At 48.9% G+C, this 17,802-nt stretch overlaps 1 long non-coding RNA gene across 1 annotated transcript; it reads right to left on the bottom strand.

The window, feature by feature from the left end:
• Window positions 1-1,167: 1,167 nt before the first annotated feature.
• On the bottom strand, window positions 1,168-3,004 carry LOC310684886. Its single transcript, XR_014514929.1, has 2 exons — window positions 2,924-3,004; window positions 1,168-1,394 (listed from the first exon to the last, which is right to left on the bottom strand). It is a non-coding gene; the product is annotated as an uncharacterized lncRNA (long non-coding RNA).
• Window positions 3,005-17,802: the final 14,798 nt, after the last annotated feature.

Genomic DNA, 17,802 nt, shown 5'->3' with positions numbered 1-17,802 from the left:
CAGCTCCTTCGAGCCTCTCCCCACTTAAAATGATCTCATTTGCAATCTGTTATAAGAAAAAACTGCTCCTTTTCCCTTATGGGGGACACAAGAGCCCTTATAGAGTCCTTAAGTAGGTTCCCTATTGGTAGGAGAAAATAACAGAGGCCAAGCAGAGAATATTGTGAAGCAAAGCAGCTAGTAAGCTTGATCATTATTCATCTGTTGCAACAGGGTCCCCACTCACCACATGCAGGAGGGAGGAGGAATACAGAATGATGGTGTGCAAGCACTTTTATATACTCTTGAAATTGCCCACCCTGTAGCTCAAGACCACCCCCAAAACATCATACATACATCACAGAAGGAGGCGGTCTACAGCAGAAATCCTGTCTGCCAGGATACCTGACAATGGTCACTGATTGCTTTACCTGGACAGCCTGGCCATTCTTTTGTGATGGTAAATACTTAATTCCTGAGTCCTGGCCACCGGCTCATCCTATTCATATAATAATAATAATAATAATAATAATAATAATAATAATTTTATTTATACCCTGCCCTCCCCGGCCAGAGCCGGGCTCAGGGCGGCTAACACCAATGAAATTTCAGTAAAAACATAATAAGGGGGGGGGGAGAGAAAAAGAGGAAAACCCAATTTAAAATGCAGGTTAAAATGGAGCCGCATTTTAAAAGTCAAAACCATACAGGAAACATAGGGGTCAGACTGAGTCCAAACCAAAGGCCAGGTGGAACAGCTCTGTCTTGCAGGCCCTGCGGAAAGATGTCAAGTCCCGCAGGGCCCTGGTCTCTTGTGACAGAGCGTTCCACCAAGTCGGGGCCAGTACTGAAAAGGCCCTGGCCCTGGTTGAGACCAATCTAACCACCTTGCGACCTGGGACCTCCAAAATGTTGTCATTTGTGGACCTTAATGTCCTCCGTGGGGCATACCAGGAGAGGCTGCCCCGTAGGTATGTGGGTCCTAGGCCACATAGAGCTTTAAAGGTCAAAATGTGCCCTTAAGGCAGGATTTCTGAGCACAGATACAAGAACCTAGGCTTTTCCCATTTCCATCCAAACTGCAGAGGAATATTTGAGGTCACTGTTAGAGTCAAAATGGCTTTAGGACTGTTTTTCCTGTACTGTTTCAGACATGTGGCGTTTATATTTATGTATGTGTTTGCCTCGTACATTTATGAACGTTTATTTTATGTCTTAGACCTTATAATTCTCATACTAACACAATCAATTCTGGGGCAGATCATTTTCACCCCCCTTGCCCCCAGACGCTTCCAGCACCTGCCAGCACCGGATCCGTCCCGGGGGAGGGGGGGAGTATGTATGGGCTCCTTGAAGGCATGTTGCAGGATGACGCCCCCGAGAAAGACGCTTTGTGCCCAGCTCAGGCCGACAGCCTGCAATTAGAGAGATAACAAGGGAGCAATTATTGTTTGAGCGCAAATACCTCTCTCTTAATAGACAATGGCGTCTTCTTTTTCTCCCCTTAAAAATATCTGCCGGGGAATGTAGGTTGGGACGTGGGAGAGAGAGAGAGAGAGAGAGAGAGAAACAATAGAAGCGGGTGCCACTTTGGGGTGTGGGGAGGCGCCCACCCCCGATCACACCCTGTGGGATCATGAAATCACAGAATTGAAGAGTTAAAAGGGGTAGCCAAGGGTCATCAAGTCCAACCCGCTCCTGCAACTCAGGAATCGCAACTAAGCACAACCTTGATGGCAGAAAGTGAGGAGGAATTAAAGAACCTTTTAGTGAGGGTGAAAGAGGAGAGCGCAAAATATGGTCTGAAGCTCAACATCAAAAAAACGAAGATCATGGCCACCGGGCCCATCACCTCCTGGCAAATAGAAGGGGAAGAAATGGAGGCAGTGAGAGATTTTACGTTCTTGGGCTCCATGATCACTGCAGATGGTGACAGCAGTCACGAAATTAAAAGACGCCTGCTTCTTGGGAGAAAGGCGATGGCAAACCTAGACAGCATCTTAAAAAGCAGAGACATCACCTTGCCAACAAAGGTCCGTATAGTTCAAGCTCTGGTTTTCCCAGTAGTGGTGTATGGAAGTGAGAGCTGGACCATAAAGATGGCTGATCACCGAATAATGGATGCTTTTGAATTCTGGTGCTGGAGGAGACTCTTGAGAGTCCCATGGACTGCAAGAAGATCCAACCTCTCCATTCTGAAGGAAATCAGCTCTGAGTGCTCCCTGGAAGGACAGATCCTGAAGCTGAGGCTCCAAGACTTTGGCCACCTCATGAGAAGAGAAGGCTCCCTGGAAAAGACCCTGATGTTGGGAAAGATGGAGGGCACAAGGAGAAGGGGACGACGGAGGACGAGATGGTAGGACAGTGTTCTCGAAGCTACCAGCATGAGTTTGACCAAACTGTGGGAGGCGGTGGAAGACAGGAGGGCCTGGCGTGCTCTGGTCCAGGGGTCACGAAGAGGCAGACACGACTCAACGACTAAACAACAACAACAGGATCTGCCCTGTTGATACAGGATGGGAGCAGCGAGCTTCGGGAGTTAGAAATTTCACACTGCAAAGAACCGCCGGATTTGGGTGTGTGTGTCCGTATGGCTCTCCAGGTTTGATTCTGGTCCAACAGAAACTTTGCCAAGATTCTGGCTCCCGGCCAGCTTGGACTCCGGGTGTGTTAAAAGCATTTCTAGATAGAAAGGCCCCTTTTTTATTTTTTAAAAAAGGAATGACTTCAATGTGTTTTTCCAGAAGAAAAGAAAATGACATTCACAATAAACGCAGCAAGCATAGTTTAAAACGACAGTTTGATGTCAAAGAGTTTCAAGCCGTAGAAATGTTTTTCAGTGCCTGGCAGATAAGCAATAATAACCCCCACCTCATGTGTTTTCAGGAACAAAAGACAGGGGCGCAGATTATTTTATTACTTATTCGCTGCATTTCCATTCCACCTTTTTCTCTAAGGAGCTCAAGGTGATGAACATCGTTCTCCCCGATCCTCATTTAATCCCCACACTAACCCTGCGAGGTAGGGTGGGCTGAGGGGGCAGGTCTGGTGTCTAAGGTCACCCATAGACCTGAAGGAGCGTCTCCACCCCCATCGTTCTGCCTGGATGCTGAGGTCCAGCTCCGAGGTCCTTCTGGCGGTTCCTTTGCTGAGAGAAGCCAAGTTATAGAGAAGCAGGCAGAGGGCCTTCTTAGTGGTGGCACCCGCCCTGTGGAACGCCCTCTCACCAGATATCAAAGAGAAAAACAACTACCTGACATTTACAAGAACATATGAAGGCAGCCCTGTTTAGGGAAGTTTTTAATGTGTGACATTTTAATGTATTCTTAATCTTTGTTGGAAGGGACGCGGGTGGTGCTGTGGGTTAAACCACAGAGCCTAGGACTTGCCGATCAGAAGGTCGACGGTTTGAATCCCCACGACGGCTCAGTCCCTGCTCCTGCCAACCTAGCAGTTCGAAAGCATGTCAAAGTGCAAGTAGATAAATAGGTATCGCTCCGGCGGTGTTATGTACTGAGTTGAATAGGATCCAAATTGCAGCAGTCTGATTGGTCCTAGAACAATAGGATTCAGAATGCAGCAGTCTGATTGGTCCTAGAACAATGCAGCAGTATGATTGGTTGGCAGGAACCACCCAATCATGCTCCAGATATAAGTGAATCCACAACCTGATTGGCTTACAGTAGAATTCCAGAATTAGCCAATCAGGTGCAGCCCATTGTGTAAATAATGTATATAAAGCAGATACTTTGAGGGGACTTTCATTCATTCCTCCTCAGCACTATGAGCTGAATAAAGAGCATGAAATCACTTTGCAACTCTGAGTATATTTCAGGTGGGAAGGTCATACACAGATACGCCCTTAAGACAGGATTTGCAAGCAAAAAAGACAATGGGGAGGTTTCCCCCATTGCCTCCCTTACTGCAGAGAAACATTTGAGGTCAATTTGGGAGAGTCAAAACGGTTTCAGAACTGTTTTCCTGTAAAGGGTAAGGGACTCCTGACCATTAGGTCCAGTCATGGCCGACTCTGGGGTTGCGGCGCTCATCTCGCTTTATTGGCCGAGGGAGCCGGCGTACAGCTTCCGGGTCATGTGGCCAGCATGACTAAGCCGCTTCTGGCGAACCAGAGCAGTGCACTGAAACGCCGTTTACCTTCCTGCCGGAGTGGTACCTATTTATCTACTTGCACTTTGTGCTTTCGAACTGCTAGGTTGGCAGGAGCAGGGACCGAGCAACAGGAGCTCACCCCGTCGCGGGAATTCAAACCGCCGACCTTCTGATCAGCAAGCCCTAGGCTCTGTGGTTTAATCCACAGCGCCACCCATACTCAGGCTCACCCTATTCATACACAAATATGCCCTTAGGATTTGTGAGCAAGAGACAATAGGGAGTCTTTCCTATTTCCTTCCTCCTTGCAGAGAAACATTTGGGAGAGTAAAAACAGTTTCACAACTGTTTCCCTGTACACGTGGCTTATATATTTATGTATTTGTTTGCCTGGTACATTTATGAACATTTATTTTATATCTTAGACCTTATAATTCTCATAACACATATATATATATTTATTCCCTCCCTCCTTTTCTTGGCTACGTCTGCAAATAAGGAAATTAATTAAAAAGCGAGGAAGGGAAATGTATCTGGGCATTAGTGAGCAAGGAGGCTCTTGATTCCCAGGCCTGCCTGAGCATACATTACAGAGATGAGCACTGATGCTCTTTCTGCGCCTTTTCCCAGACGCTGGCTCTTGAATCCTGGCGTTCGCGCCGAGTGTGACAAGAGAGGTGTGTGTGTGTGTGGGGGGAACCTCTCAGATCCTGAGATGCAAACATTTCCAGCATCATCTCCTCTCATCACCCCCCAGGAAAGGAAGAGCGATCTCCCACGGAGCGGGTGGCAAGGGCGCCACCCCTTGAGATTTTAACGCCCTTCGCAAATTAAAAAACGCTATGGAAACAATGTTTGCCATAATTAGGGCTGTCGGCTGATTAAGGAGGTTTTCCTTGATTAATCGCCTGCTCTTTAACTGATTAATTAATCTATTAAATGTAAATAAACTTGCTTATTACCGAAACCTCAATCAAGGTACTTTTTTTTTCTCCTCCTGGAGATGATGAAGGAAGCCTGATAATTTATAACGTCTGAGCTAAATTGCCCGTTATTGGAGGGGAAAGCCACTTTTAAGGTTTCGTTCCTTACAAAAAAGAAAAAAAAAAGGAACACCTTGCTTCGTAATGCGAACCCCGTTAAAATCGGCCCCAAACGATTAATCAAGGCAAGCTCGAAAGGATTAATCTGCAGATTAAACCAATTACCCAAATCTGTGGTCCTTCTAATAGCAGCTATTAATGTAAGCCTTTAATTGAGGCAAGGGGCATTTGAAGTTGGCACTGATTCTACTCCATAAGAAATCCCTGCTTTATAGAGGTTTGCAGGGCTTAACCTTCCTGGCGCCCTTCATATAATTTGGACAAAACGCCGGTCAGCATAACCAAAGGCGAGATAATAGCAGAAGAGCTTGCAGGATCGGGCCAATGGCTCATTTTGTCCGGCATCCTGTTCTAACTTTCGCCAAATACCCCCAAAACCTAGAAGTCTAGATAGACTGCACCTAGAACTGGAGGTTCATCATCATCATCTTATTATTTCTACTCCTCCCGTCTGGCTAGGTTTCCCCAGCCACTCTGGGCGGCTCCCACCAGAATATTAAATACACGATAAAACATCAGACATCAAAAACTTCCCTAAACAGGGCTGCCTTCAAATGTCTTCTAAAAGTCTGGTAGTTATTTATTTCCTTGACATCTGATCGGAGGGTATTCCACAGGGTGGGTGCCACCACCAAGAAGGCCCTCTGCCTGGTTCCCTGTAACTTGGCTTCTCACAGCGAGGGAACCACCAGAAGACACTCAGAGCTGGACCTCAGTGTCTGGGCTGAACGATGGGGGTGGAGACGCTCCTTCAGATATACTGGACCGAGGCCATTTAGGGCTTTAAAGGTCAGCACCAACACTTTGAATTGTGCCCGGAGACGTACTGGGAGCCAGTGTAGGTCTTTCAGGACCGGTTTTATATGGTCTTGACAGCTGCTCCCAGTCACCAGCTTAGCTGCCGCATTCTGGATTAGTTGCAGTTTCTGGGTCACCTTCAAAGGTAGCCCCATGTAGAGCGCATTGCAGTAGTCCAAGCGGAAGATAACCAGAGCATGCACCACTCTGGCTAGATAGTCTGTGGGCAGGGAGGGTCTCATCCTGCGTACCAGATGGAGCTAGGAGACAGCTGCCCTGGACACAGAATGGACCTGCGCCTCCATGGACAGCAAAATGTCTCCAAAGAATGTAAGAGGAGTCTGACTGCTGGATAAAGGCCAATGGCACATCAAGACCAGACCCTTGTTCTCACAGTGGCCAACAAGGTGACCATTATAGAACACCTGTAAGCAATATCTGAGTGCAAGAGCCCTCTCCCATCCTGCAGTTTCCAGCAATTGCTATTTAGAGCATTGCTGCCTCTGAATGTGAAGAGGAAGAAGGAGAAGAAGAGTTTGGATTTGATATCCCGTTTTATCACTACCCGAAGGCGTCTCAAAGCGGCTAACATTCTCCTTTCCCTTCCTCCCCCACAACAAACACTCTGTGAGGTGAGTGGGGCTGAGAGACTTCAAAGAAGTGTGACTGGCCCAAGGTCACCCAGCAGCTGCATGTGGAGGAGCAGAGACGCGAACGCGGTTCCCCAGAATACGAGACTACCGCTCTTAACCACTACACCACACTGGCTCTCGAGAGCAGACAGAGCACAGCCATTATGCCTGACAGTGATCAGCAGCCCTCCCACCATGAATTTGTCCCACCCTCTTTTAAAGCCATCAGCAGAGACATCACCTTGCCAACAAAGGTCCGTATAGTTCAAGCTCTAGTTTTCCCAGTAGTGATGTATGGAAGTGAGAGTTGGACCATAAAGAAGGCTGATCACCGAAGAATGGATGCTTTTGAATTCTGGTGCTGGAGGAGACTCTGGAGAGTCCCATGGACTGCAAGAAGATCAAACCTCTCCATTCTGAAGGAAATCAGCCCTGAGTGCTCCCTGGAAGGACAGATCCTGAAGCTGAGGCTCCAAGACTTTGACCACCTCATGAGAAGAGAAGACTCCCTGGAAAAGACCCTGATGTTGGGAAAGATGGAGGGCACAAGGAGAAGGGGACGACGGAGGACGAGATGGTGGGACAGTGTTCTCGAAGCTTCCAGCATGAGGGAGGCAGTGGAAGACAGGAGTGCCTGGCGTGCTCTGGTCCAGGGGGTCACGAAGAGGCGGACACAACTAAACGACTAAACAACAACAAGAACAACAAAGTTGGTGGCCATCACTACTTCCTGTGGCAGGGAGTCCCAAAGTTAAACTCTGTGATGAGCAAAGGACTTTCTTTTCTCCGCCCTGAATCTGCTGGCATTCGCCTTCCTTGGATGGCACCCGCTGTGCATTTAAAGCAACCCCCCTCCTAAAGAAAGCAGCACCCTTAAACAATTCCCAGCAGCACCCTTAAACTACAGTTCCCAGAATTCTTTGGGGGAAGCCACTTGCTTTTCATATGCATGCTATAGATGGGGCAAGAGATCAACTTCATATTTTTATTTAATTCTGTAGCGATTTCATACAAAATTATACACCGCTTGATTGCAAACATACCTGCCTGCCCCCAGCAATGGTGTATACAAGAATGTAAAGCTGTAAAACCAAGAAAGATTCACAACCCTACTTTAAAACATATACATGTTAAGATACTGGAACAGATTAATATGACCTGTGTGAGTGTCTGGAGGCGGTTGGAGGATGGATGGCAGCTAACAGATTGAGGTTGAATCCTGACAAGACAGAAGGACTGTTTTTGGGGGACAGGAGGCGGGCAGGTATGGAGGACTCCCTGGTCCTGAATGGGGCAACTGTGCCCCTGAAGGACCAGGTACGCAGCCTGGGAGTCATTCTGGACTCAGGGCAGATGTCAAGGGCAGCTGTCTACCAGCTCCATCTGGTACGCAGGATGAGACCCTCCCTGCCCGCAGACTGTCTGGCCAGAGTGGTGCATGCTCTGGTTATCTCTCGCTTGGACTACTGCCATGCGCTTTACGTGGGGTGACCTTTGAAAGTGACCCGGAAACTACAACTAATCCAGAATGCGGCAGCTAGACTGGTGACTGGGGGCGGCCGCCGAGAACACCGGTCCTGAAAGACCTACACTGACTCCCAGTACGTTTCCGGGCACGATTCAAAGTGTTGGTGCTGATCTTGAAAGCCCTAAACAGCCTTGGTCCAGTAGACCTGAAGGAGCGTCTCCATCACCATCGTTCTGCCTGGACACTGAGGTCCAGCACCGAGGGCCTTCTAGCGGTTCCCTTGCTGCGATAAGTGAGGTTACAGGGAACTAGGCAGAGGGCCTTCTCGATGGTGGCATGCTCCCTGTGGAACGCCCTCCCACCAGATGTCAAAGAGAAGAACAACTACCAGACTTTCAGAACACATCTGAAGGCAGCCCTGTTTAGGGAAGCTTTTAATGTTTGATGTATTACCGTATTTTAAAGTTGTTTTGGAAACTGCCCAGAGTGGCTGGGGAAGCCCAGCCAGATGGGCGGGGTATAAAAAAATAAATTATCATATTATTATGACCTCAGCTTTTGAAGCATCTAGGTAGGCTTGTCTAAGCAAGAATGGTTTGAGATCAATAGGCAGGGAGTTCCAAGTGCTACCACATTAAACAAAGAAGCTCTTACGAATAAACCAGCTTCTCGTCTTTCCTCCTTGTTGTTTTCACTAGTCTGACTCCATCTGCGCTCCCTCGAACCTTGGCTCTGAAGCTGGCTGCCCCCTCAGTTTCCAGCTTCCGTGCCGACTCAGCCTGATGACCGCCGGTGACTCAGCGGTCTTCTTCAGCTCCCGGAAGTGATCATGTTCCCTGCGGACTCACGGAGGTGTGGGAAGGTGTGAGAAAGTCACCGGTTGGTGGCGCGTGTGGAGACAGCTTTCGTACATCATTTGTCAAGGGGTGTGATGCATTCATTGTTCCACTGTGGGCAGGAGGAGAGGAGCACTGATGCTAAAATATTATATATATATTCATATATATGCAGTCATATTGGGAGGGGTGGCTAACACCCCAGAGGACAGGATCACACTTCAAAATGACCTTGACAGATTAGAGAACTGGGCCAAAACAAACAAGATGAACTTTAACAGGGAGAAATGTAAAGTATTGCACTTGGGCAAAAAAAATGAGAGGTACAAATACAAGATGGGTGACACCTGGCTTGAGAGCAGTACATGTGAAAAGGATCTAGGAGTCTTGGTTGACCACAAACTTGACATGAGCCAACAGTGTGACGCGGCAGCTAAAAAAGCCAATGCAATTCTGGGCTGCACCAATAGGAGTATAGCATCTAGATCAAGGGAAGTAATAGTGCCACTGTATTCTGCTCTGGTCAGACCTCACCTGGAGTACTGTGTCCAGTTCTGGGCACCACAGTTCAAGAAGGACACTGACAAACTGGAACGTGTTCAGAGGAGGGCAACCAAAATGGTCAAAGGCCTGGAAACGATGCCTTATGCGGAACGGCTAAGGGAGCTGGGCATGTTTAGCCTGGAGAAGAGGAGGTTAAGGGGTGATATGATAGCCATGTTCAAATATATAAAAAGATGTCACATAGAGGAGAACACCGGTCTTGAAAGACCTACATTGGCACCCAGTATGTTTCCGAGCACAATTCAAAGTGTTGGTGCTGACCTTTAAAGCCCTAAACGGCCTCCGTCCAGTATACCTGAAGGAGCGTCTTCACCCCCATTGTTCTACCCAGACACTGAGGTCCAGCTCCAAGGGCCTTCTGGCGGTTCCCTCACTGCGAGAAGCCAAGTTACAGGGAACCAGGCAGAGGGCCTTCTCAGTGGTAGCACCCTCCCTGTGGAACGCCCTCCCACCAGATGTCAAAGAGAAGAACAACTACCAGACTTTTAGAAGACATCTGAAGGCAGCCCTGTTTAGGGAAGCTTTTAATATTTGATGTATCATAGTATTTTAATATACTTTTGGAAGCCGCCCAGAGTGGCTGGGGAAGCCCAGCCAGATGGGCGGGGTATAAATAATAAATTTGTTGTTGTTGTTGTTGTTGTTGTTGTCAGGGGTCCCTTTACCTTTTTAGGGTCAAGCCCATCTCTGGTCACACAAGGGAAGGATGTTCTGCCTGGAGCCACATTCCCCTGTGTGTCCACTATGGGCAACAGAAAATGTTGTGTTTGACTGCTTCAGTGATGATACATCAAGAAGCATCAAGAAGGTGGTTTCTTCATGTGCTTTAGAGGGAGGTGAGGGACAGGGGGGAAGGCAGCCCACCTAGGAGAAGGAAAACTCTGACCCCAAACCTCCGCTGCCTTGCGGGATATTTTCAGGAGAAAAAAAAAGCTCAGGACTAAACCCTTCACAAATCTGGAGTGGCGTCCCTAAGATGGCACCTTGTCCACCTTCTTCTGTCAACTCCTGAAGCCAAGCTGGTACCAAAACCAGTCCACTGTCCCTCAGACCATGTTGGGGCCAGACTATATATTTTTTTTGGGGGGGGGGGAATGAATGAGGGATGATGAGCGGTGTGCGAAAGGGCTCCGAAGAGGGGCTGGCACCAACAAGGCCCAGCCCCCTTCCTCCTCTAGGCAGGGCAGGGAGAAGCCGGGAGGAGGGAGGGAGGAGGCCACCGTGTGAGGGAGAAGGAAAGAATATGCATGCTGGCGATCCACGCGGCGATTCCCAGACCGTCTGTGGGCCAAATCCAGAAGGCAATTGGGCCTGATCTGGCTCGCAGGCTTTAGTTTGCCGACCCATGTTTTAAAGACATGCCAAAGTGCCCAACCCCTTAGCCAAAGACCACCCAAAAGCATCTTGCCAGCATCCCAGAAAGAGGTGGTCTACAACAGAAGTTGGAGAGAGTGGCTTCTTTCCTAGGGCTGCTATACGCCCAGAATTCACCCATCGATAACAGCATCCCTGCGGAATTTCCTATAATTGGCAAAATGTCTGAGAAGACCCAGACATATGGCAACCCATGTCGGGAGTGTAGGTTTTTGGGAGAATTTCAAAAAAAGAAAAAAGCTCGAAAACTTCACACCCTCCCCCCATTTTTGCTCAACTTTGTCCCCCCAAAAGTTCAAGAACTTTTGTGTCTGAATTTTCACTTTTTGAAATATGGCAGCCCTATTATTTCCTGTCTGTCAAGATACCTGATTTCCTGGTCAGCCTGGGCTCTTCTTTTGAGAGTATAAAATAGCTTCGTCCTTGAATCCAGTTCACAAGCCTACACTATTCACAAACAAAATACGTCCTCAAGACAGGATGTGAAGGGTTTGTAAGTGAAAAGGGCTCTTGGGAAAGGTTTTTCCAAGATACTTCATTCTGCGGAGATATATTTGGGGTCGTTAAGGGTCGCGGATGGCGCTGTGGGTAAAACCTCAGCGCCTAGGACTTGCCGATCGCATGGTTGGCGGTTCGAATCCCCGCGGCGGGGTCCGCTCCCATCGTTCGGTCCCAGCGCCTGCCAACCTAGCAGTTCGAAAGCACTCACGGGTGCAAGTAGATAAATAGGGACCGCTTACCAGCGGGAAGGTAAACGGCGTTTCTGTGTGCGGCTCTGGCTCTCCAGATGCAGCTTGTCATGCTGGCCACGTGACCCGGAAGTGTCTTCGGACAGCGCTGGCTCCCGGCCTATAGAGTGAGATGAGCGCACAACCCTAGAGTCTGGCAAGACTGGCCCGTATGGGCAGGGGTACCTTTACCTTTTAAGAGTCAATATGGCTTCAGGATTGCTCTCCTGCACTATTTCAGGCGTGTGGTTTATGTACTCATGTATGTGTGTGTGCTTGCGAACATTCATTTTATTTATGACACCTTAGAATTTTTATAACACGGTATATCCTAAAGGTATATCCAACAAGACACGGATCTTGGACAATGGGAAGTGACTCAACTACAGGGAAAAGTGGCAGCATTCCAAAGTGACTGCTTTGGAAAGGTAAGAGGGAACATTATAGAAGTGTCTGTAGTTGTTTAGTCATTTAGTCGTGTCCACCTCTTCATGACCCCCTGGACCAGAGCACACCAGGCACTCCTGTCTTCCACTGCCTCCCACAGTTTGGTCAAACTCATGTTCATAGCTTCGAGAACACTGTCCCACCATCTTGTCCTCTGCCATCCCCTTTTCCTTGTGCCCTCCATCTTTCCCAACATCAGGGCCTTTTCCAGGGAGTCTTCTCTTCTCATGAGGTGGCCAAAGTATTGGAGCCTCAGCTTCAGGATCTGTCCTTCCAGTGAGCACCCAGGGCTGATTTCCTTCAGAATGGAGAGGTTGGATCTTCTTGCAGTCCATGGGACTCTCCAGAGTCTCCTCCAGCACCAGAATTCAAAAGCATCCATTCTTCGGCGATCAGCCTTCTTTATGTCCCAGCTCTCACTTCCATTCATCACTACTGGGAAAACCAGAGCTTGAACTATACGGACCTTTGTTGGCAAGGTGATGTCTCTGCTTCTTGAGATGCTGTCTAGGTTTGACATCACTTTTCTCCCAAGAAACAGGCTTCTTTGAATTTTGTGACTGCTGTCACCATCTGCAGTGATCATGGAGCCCCAAAAGGTAAAATCTGGAAAAGCTATCTCCCTTCTCTCGTAACGCTGGAACTCCCAGATGTTCCATGAAGTTCAGTGGTGGAAGATTCAGGATGGATAAAAGAAAGCCCTCCTTCACGGGGTGCAGAATTAATCTGTGGAACTGCCTCCCACAGTACACAGCGATGTCCTACAACCCAGACAGCTTTAAAAGAGGAACGGAGACTAAGTCTATATTCCAACAGTTCTGGGAAGCTTGAGTGCAAGGCAGACAGTCTGGCTTGAAATCTGCCCTGAGCATGCCACCTCCAGACTGCCTTGTGTGTTTCTGGGCCAAATTCTGGATCAGACCAAGATGCACACGCATGCACTCTTGCAGCGGGCTGGACTAGATGAACCCACGGGGTCCCTTGCAACTCTTCAGTTCAACCATTCTATGATTCTTCCCACCCAACGTCTCTCCAGCAAGCTGCCAGGACAACTTTCCCGCTGCCATGGTGGCAGGTCAGCGAGAAGGTGGGCCCGGGTCTACGGCTCGGGCGGCCCATCTCTGCGCTCCAAAATTACCCTCAGTGAGGGGAGACTGACAGCCTTCCACGGATAATTTACTCCTTTTATGAAGTCTCCGGCGCACGAGTTTCAACTGCGGGTTAATTGAGCGGAAAGCGCTCTGCTGGCAGCGCCACTTAAGCCTGCGGAGCTGAAGGGCTGCCTTGCCAGAGATACGGGGCGCGGGGAGGAGAGACAATAATAATTAAAAGAAGAACCCTTCTGAGTTCCTGCTGTGACTTCCAGCCAGGCCTCAGTCAGACCTTGGCCCCGGCTCATTGGGAAATGGGGCAGTGCCAGCCTCAGACTGCCTGTACCCGCTTGCCTTCTTAGAATGAAAAAAACAACAAATGGTTGTAAGGGACCCCCAAGGGCCATCTAGTCCAACCCCCTACATTGCAGGAGTCACAGCTGAAGAATTCCTGGGCAGGTGGCCATCCATCCTTGGTTTCAAAGCCTCCAATAATGGAGAGTACCCTTGCTCCAGCGACAACCCAGTAGGGTTGTGCGGATGCCTGATTATCAGCTTCCAAAGCAACTACTCTATTCTATTGAGAGCCAGTGGGGTGTAGTGGTTAAGAGCGGTGGACTCGTAATCTGGTGAACCGGGTTTGCTTCCCTGCTCCTCCACCTGCAGCTGCTGGGTGACTTTGGGCCAGTCACACTTCTCTGAAGTCTCTCAGCCCCACTCACCTCACAAAGTATCCACCCTCCCTTCCCCACAGGTGGGAGGGGTTTGCGGCACGGAGCGGGGCTCACCTGGGTGGGTGCCGCACACCTGCTTGGGCCGGCCTTTGACCCTCCCTCGGCCAGGTAGGACAATGGATGGCCGGCCAGGGGTGGACCTAAGGCCAAAAGAAAAGAAGAAGAGAAGAGTTTGGATTTGATATCCCACTTTATCTCTCCCCTAAGGAGTCTCAAAGCGGCTAACATTCTCCTTTCCCTTCCTCCCCCACAACAAACACTCTGTGAGGTGAGTGGGGCTGAGAGACTTCAAAGAAGTGTGACTGGCCCAAGGTCACCCAGCAGCTGCATGTGGAGGAGCGGGGAATCCAACCCGGTTCCCCAGATTACGAGACTACCGCTCTTAACCACTACACCACACTGGCTCCCGTTGTCCAAGCCTCTTTTGCTGTTCTTCCTTGTGGGGAAGGAAGGGAAAGGAGATTGTTAGTCACTTTGAGACTCCTTAGGGTAGTGATAAAGCGGGATATCAAATCCAAACTCTTCTTCTTCTTCCGAACTTAAAAATGGAAAGCATAATGCTGGTGGTCAACAAAAGAGGTTCAAAGACTTTCTCAAGGCAAATCATTAAAAATGTGGTATAAACACTGACAATTGGGAAACGCTGGACTGCGAGCGCTCCAGTTGGAGAACAGCCTTGACCAAAGGTGTCCTGGGCTTTGAAGACACTCGAACTCAGGACGCAAGGGAGAAACGTGCTAAGAGGAAGGCACGCTTGGCAAATCCACACCGGGATCAACTCCCGCCCGGAAACCAATGTCCCCACTGTGGAAGGATGTGTGGATCCTGAATTGGCCTCCACAGTCACTTACGGACTCACTTTTAAAACCGTGTTTATGGAAGACAATCTTACCCGGCTACAAGCGAAGGGAGGAAGAAGAAGGAGAAGGTGAAGGAGAAGTAGTGGGTAGCTGACTAGCAAGGGGCGACCCATATTTCTCTCTCTTCTTGCCAATACCGGCTTGTTTGCCACCTAGAGGAAAGGGGTGCAGGGTTCCCCGTGCCCTAGGGTGGCCTACTTGGGAGTAGGGGCGCAGCCACTCACAAGTCTGGTACCTTGCTCACTGCCCTTTCAAGCACCGTCAAATCAACACCAATGGTTTGTGAAATAGGGGTTGAAATTCAACTCAGTTCGACCCGGCATGAACTGTGCTTTCCAAAACACCGTACAAACCGAAATGCAGCCAGTCTTTCAAAATTTGCCCTCCCCTGCTCTTCCCATCTAGTTCTAAGGTTGAGTGATGTGCACTGGAATGCATAAACTAGGGCACACTGTGCATGAAGACTGGATTCCTGCAATGTGCTGTCTGTGGGGTTTCCCTTGCCCTTGGTCCAGAAGCTGCAGTGAGCGCTGAATGCTGCGGCGTGATTGCTGACAGGAGAGAGACCTTGTCAGCATATAGCGCCTGCGCTCAGAGATCTTCCCTGGTTGCCAGGTTGCTAGCAGGCTGAGTTCAAGGTGTTGCTATTAGTATAAAGGTAAAGGTAAAGGGACCCCTGACCATTAGGTCCAGTCATGCCTGACTCTGGGGTTGCGGTGCTCATCTCGCTTTACTGGCCGAGGGACCCGGCGTACAGCTTCCTCGTCATGTGGCTAGCATGACTAAGCCGCTTCTGGCGAACCAGAGCAGCGCACGGAAACGCCGTTTACCTTCCCGCCGGAGCGGTACCTATTTATCTACTTGCACTTTGACGTGCTTTCAAACTGCTAGGTTGGCAGGAGCAGGGACCGAGCAACGGGAGCTCACCCCGATGCGGAGATTCGAACTGCCGACCTTCTGATTGGCAAGCCCTAGGCTCTGTGGTTTAACTCACAGAGCCACAAAGCCCTTAACACATGGGTAGGCAAACTAAGGCCCAGGGGCTGGATCTGCCCCAATCCCCTTCTAAATCTGGATTTTTCCGTAACAGAATCAGCCTGTGAGTAGAATGTGTCCTTTTATTTAAAATGCATCTCTGGGTTATTTGTAGGGCACAGGAATTCATTCAGGGTTTTTGTTTTTGTTTTCAAAATACAGTCCGGCCCCCCACAAGGTCTGAGGGGCAGTGGACTGGCCCCCTGCTGAAAATGTTTGCTGACCTCTGCCTTAACACCTTATCCTCATTTGTAACAGCTTGACTGTTGGAACTCCCCGCCTATTGAAACCAGGCAGGCACCTTCACTGAACTCTTCCTAGTGTCTGCTTAAAACATCTGTTTAGACAAGCCCACTCAGATATTGAGAATGCTTGTGTGTTTTCAACTTACTGGAGGCTTTTAAATTATAATTAATTGAATGCATTGCTATTACTAATAATCCTGGCGTCTAATTCTTTTTTGTAAACCACTTTACAAGAAGTTTACCGCCACCCCGGAGCTCAAAAAACAACCTTCCCCCTGCCCTGTAGCTCTTGAATCTAACCATTACCTCTCTGGCATAGCTCATAGAATCCTAGAATCATAGAGTTGGAAGAGACCACAAGGGCCATCGAGTTCAACCCCCTGCCAAGCAGGAAACACCATCAGAGCACTCCTGACATATGGTTGTCAAGCCTCTGCTTAAAGACCTCCAAAGAAGGAGACTCCACCACACTCCTAGGCAGCAAATTCCACTGTCGAACAGCTCTTACTGTCAGGAAGTTCTTCCTAATGTTTAGGTGGAATCTTCTTTCTTGTAGTTTGGATCCATTGCTCCGTGTCCGCTTCTCTGGAGCAGCAGAAAACAACCTTTCTCCCTCCTCTATGTGACATCCTTTTATATATTTGAACATGGCTATCATATCACCCCTTAACCTCCTCTTCTCCAGGCTAAACATGCCCAGCTGCCTTAGCCATTCCTCATAAGGCATCGTTTCCAGGCCTTTGACCATTTTGGTTGCCCTCCTCTGGACACGTTCCAGTTTGTCAGTGTCCTTCTTGAACTGTGGTGCCCAGAACTGGACACAGTACTCCAGGTGAGGTCTGACCAGAGCAGAATACAGTGGCACTATTACTTCCCTTGATCTAGAAGCTCACTTGTTAGGACAGAAGACTCGTAATCTCGGGGTTGTGGATTCGAGTCCCAAATTGGGCAACAGATTCCTGCATTGCAGGGGGTTGGAATCCTGTTGCTCCATCTGCGTGGTGCTCAAGCCAATCTGGAAGCTAGGGAGTGAACGCAGGGTGCTGCAGCAAAAGTGCTGAGAGGATGCAACTTCTGCACTTACGGAGCTGTGTAGGTTGCCAATTTGCTCACACACAGGGTTCAAAGTGTTAGAAGAATCCTAGGGTCTCAAATATAAATTAAATGTTCATAAATATAAAAGGCAAAGACATACATAAGTATATAAACCACGTGTCTGAAATAGGGCAGGAGAACTATCCCGAAGCCATTTTGACTCTCAAATTGACCTCAAATATTCCTCTGCGGGAAGGGAGGCAAATGGGGTAAGTCTTCCCATTGTCTTTTTGCTTGCAAATCCTGTCTTAAGGGTGTATTTGTGGATGAATAGGGTGAGCCTGTGACCTGGATTCAGGAACTGAGTATTTACCATCACAAAAGAATGGCCAGGCTGCCCAGGTAATGCAATCAGTGGCCATTATCAGGTATCCTGGCAAAGCAGGATTTCTGCTGTAGACCGCCTCCTTCTGTGATGTATGTATGGTGTTTTTTTAGGGGTGGTCTTGAGCTACAGCGTGGGCAATTTCAAGAGCAGGCGGTTGGACTAGGTGGGGTTGGAGTCTATGACTCCCCCTTGAAGAAAAGCAGGAATCCTGTCTCTAAACACTACCCCTCATTACCCCTCTAGGATAGAGCAGGAGACTCTTAGGGCCATGGGTTCGAGACCCAAGTTGGGCAACAGAAAACCAGGAATCCGGTCTGAAAATTGTGATGCTTCCTTTCTGCTCCAGGTAAGTTTTCCAGAGAGGTGGAGGAGGAA

This window comes from Podarcis tiliguerta, assembly GCF_965153285.1.
Source record: "Podarcis tiliguerta genome assembly, chromosome: 8".
Taxonomy (NCBI): domain Eukaryota; kingdom Metazoa; phylum Chordata; class Lepidosauria; order Squamata; family Lacertidae; genus Podarcis; species Podarcis tiliguerta.
Note: the sequence above shows the minus strand (reverse complement) of the source record. Positions and strands in the feature narration are given on the sequence as shown.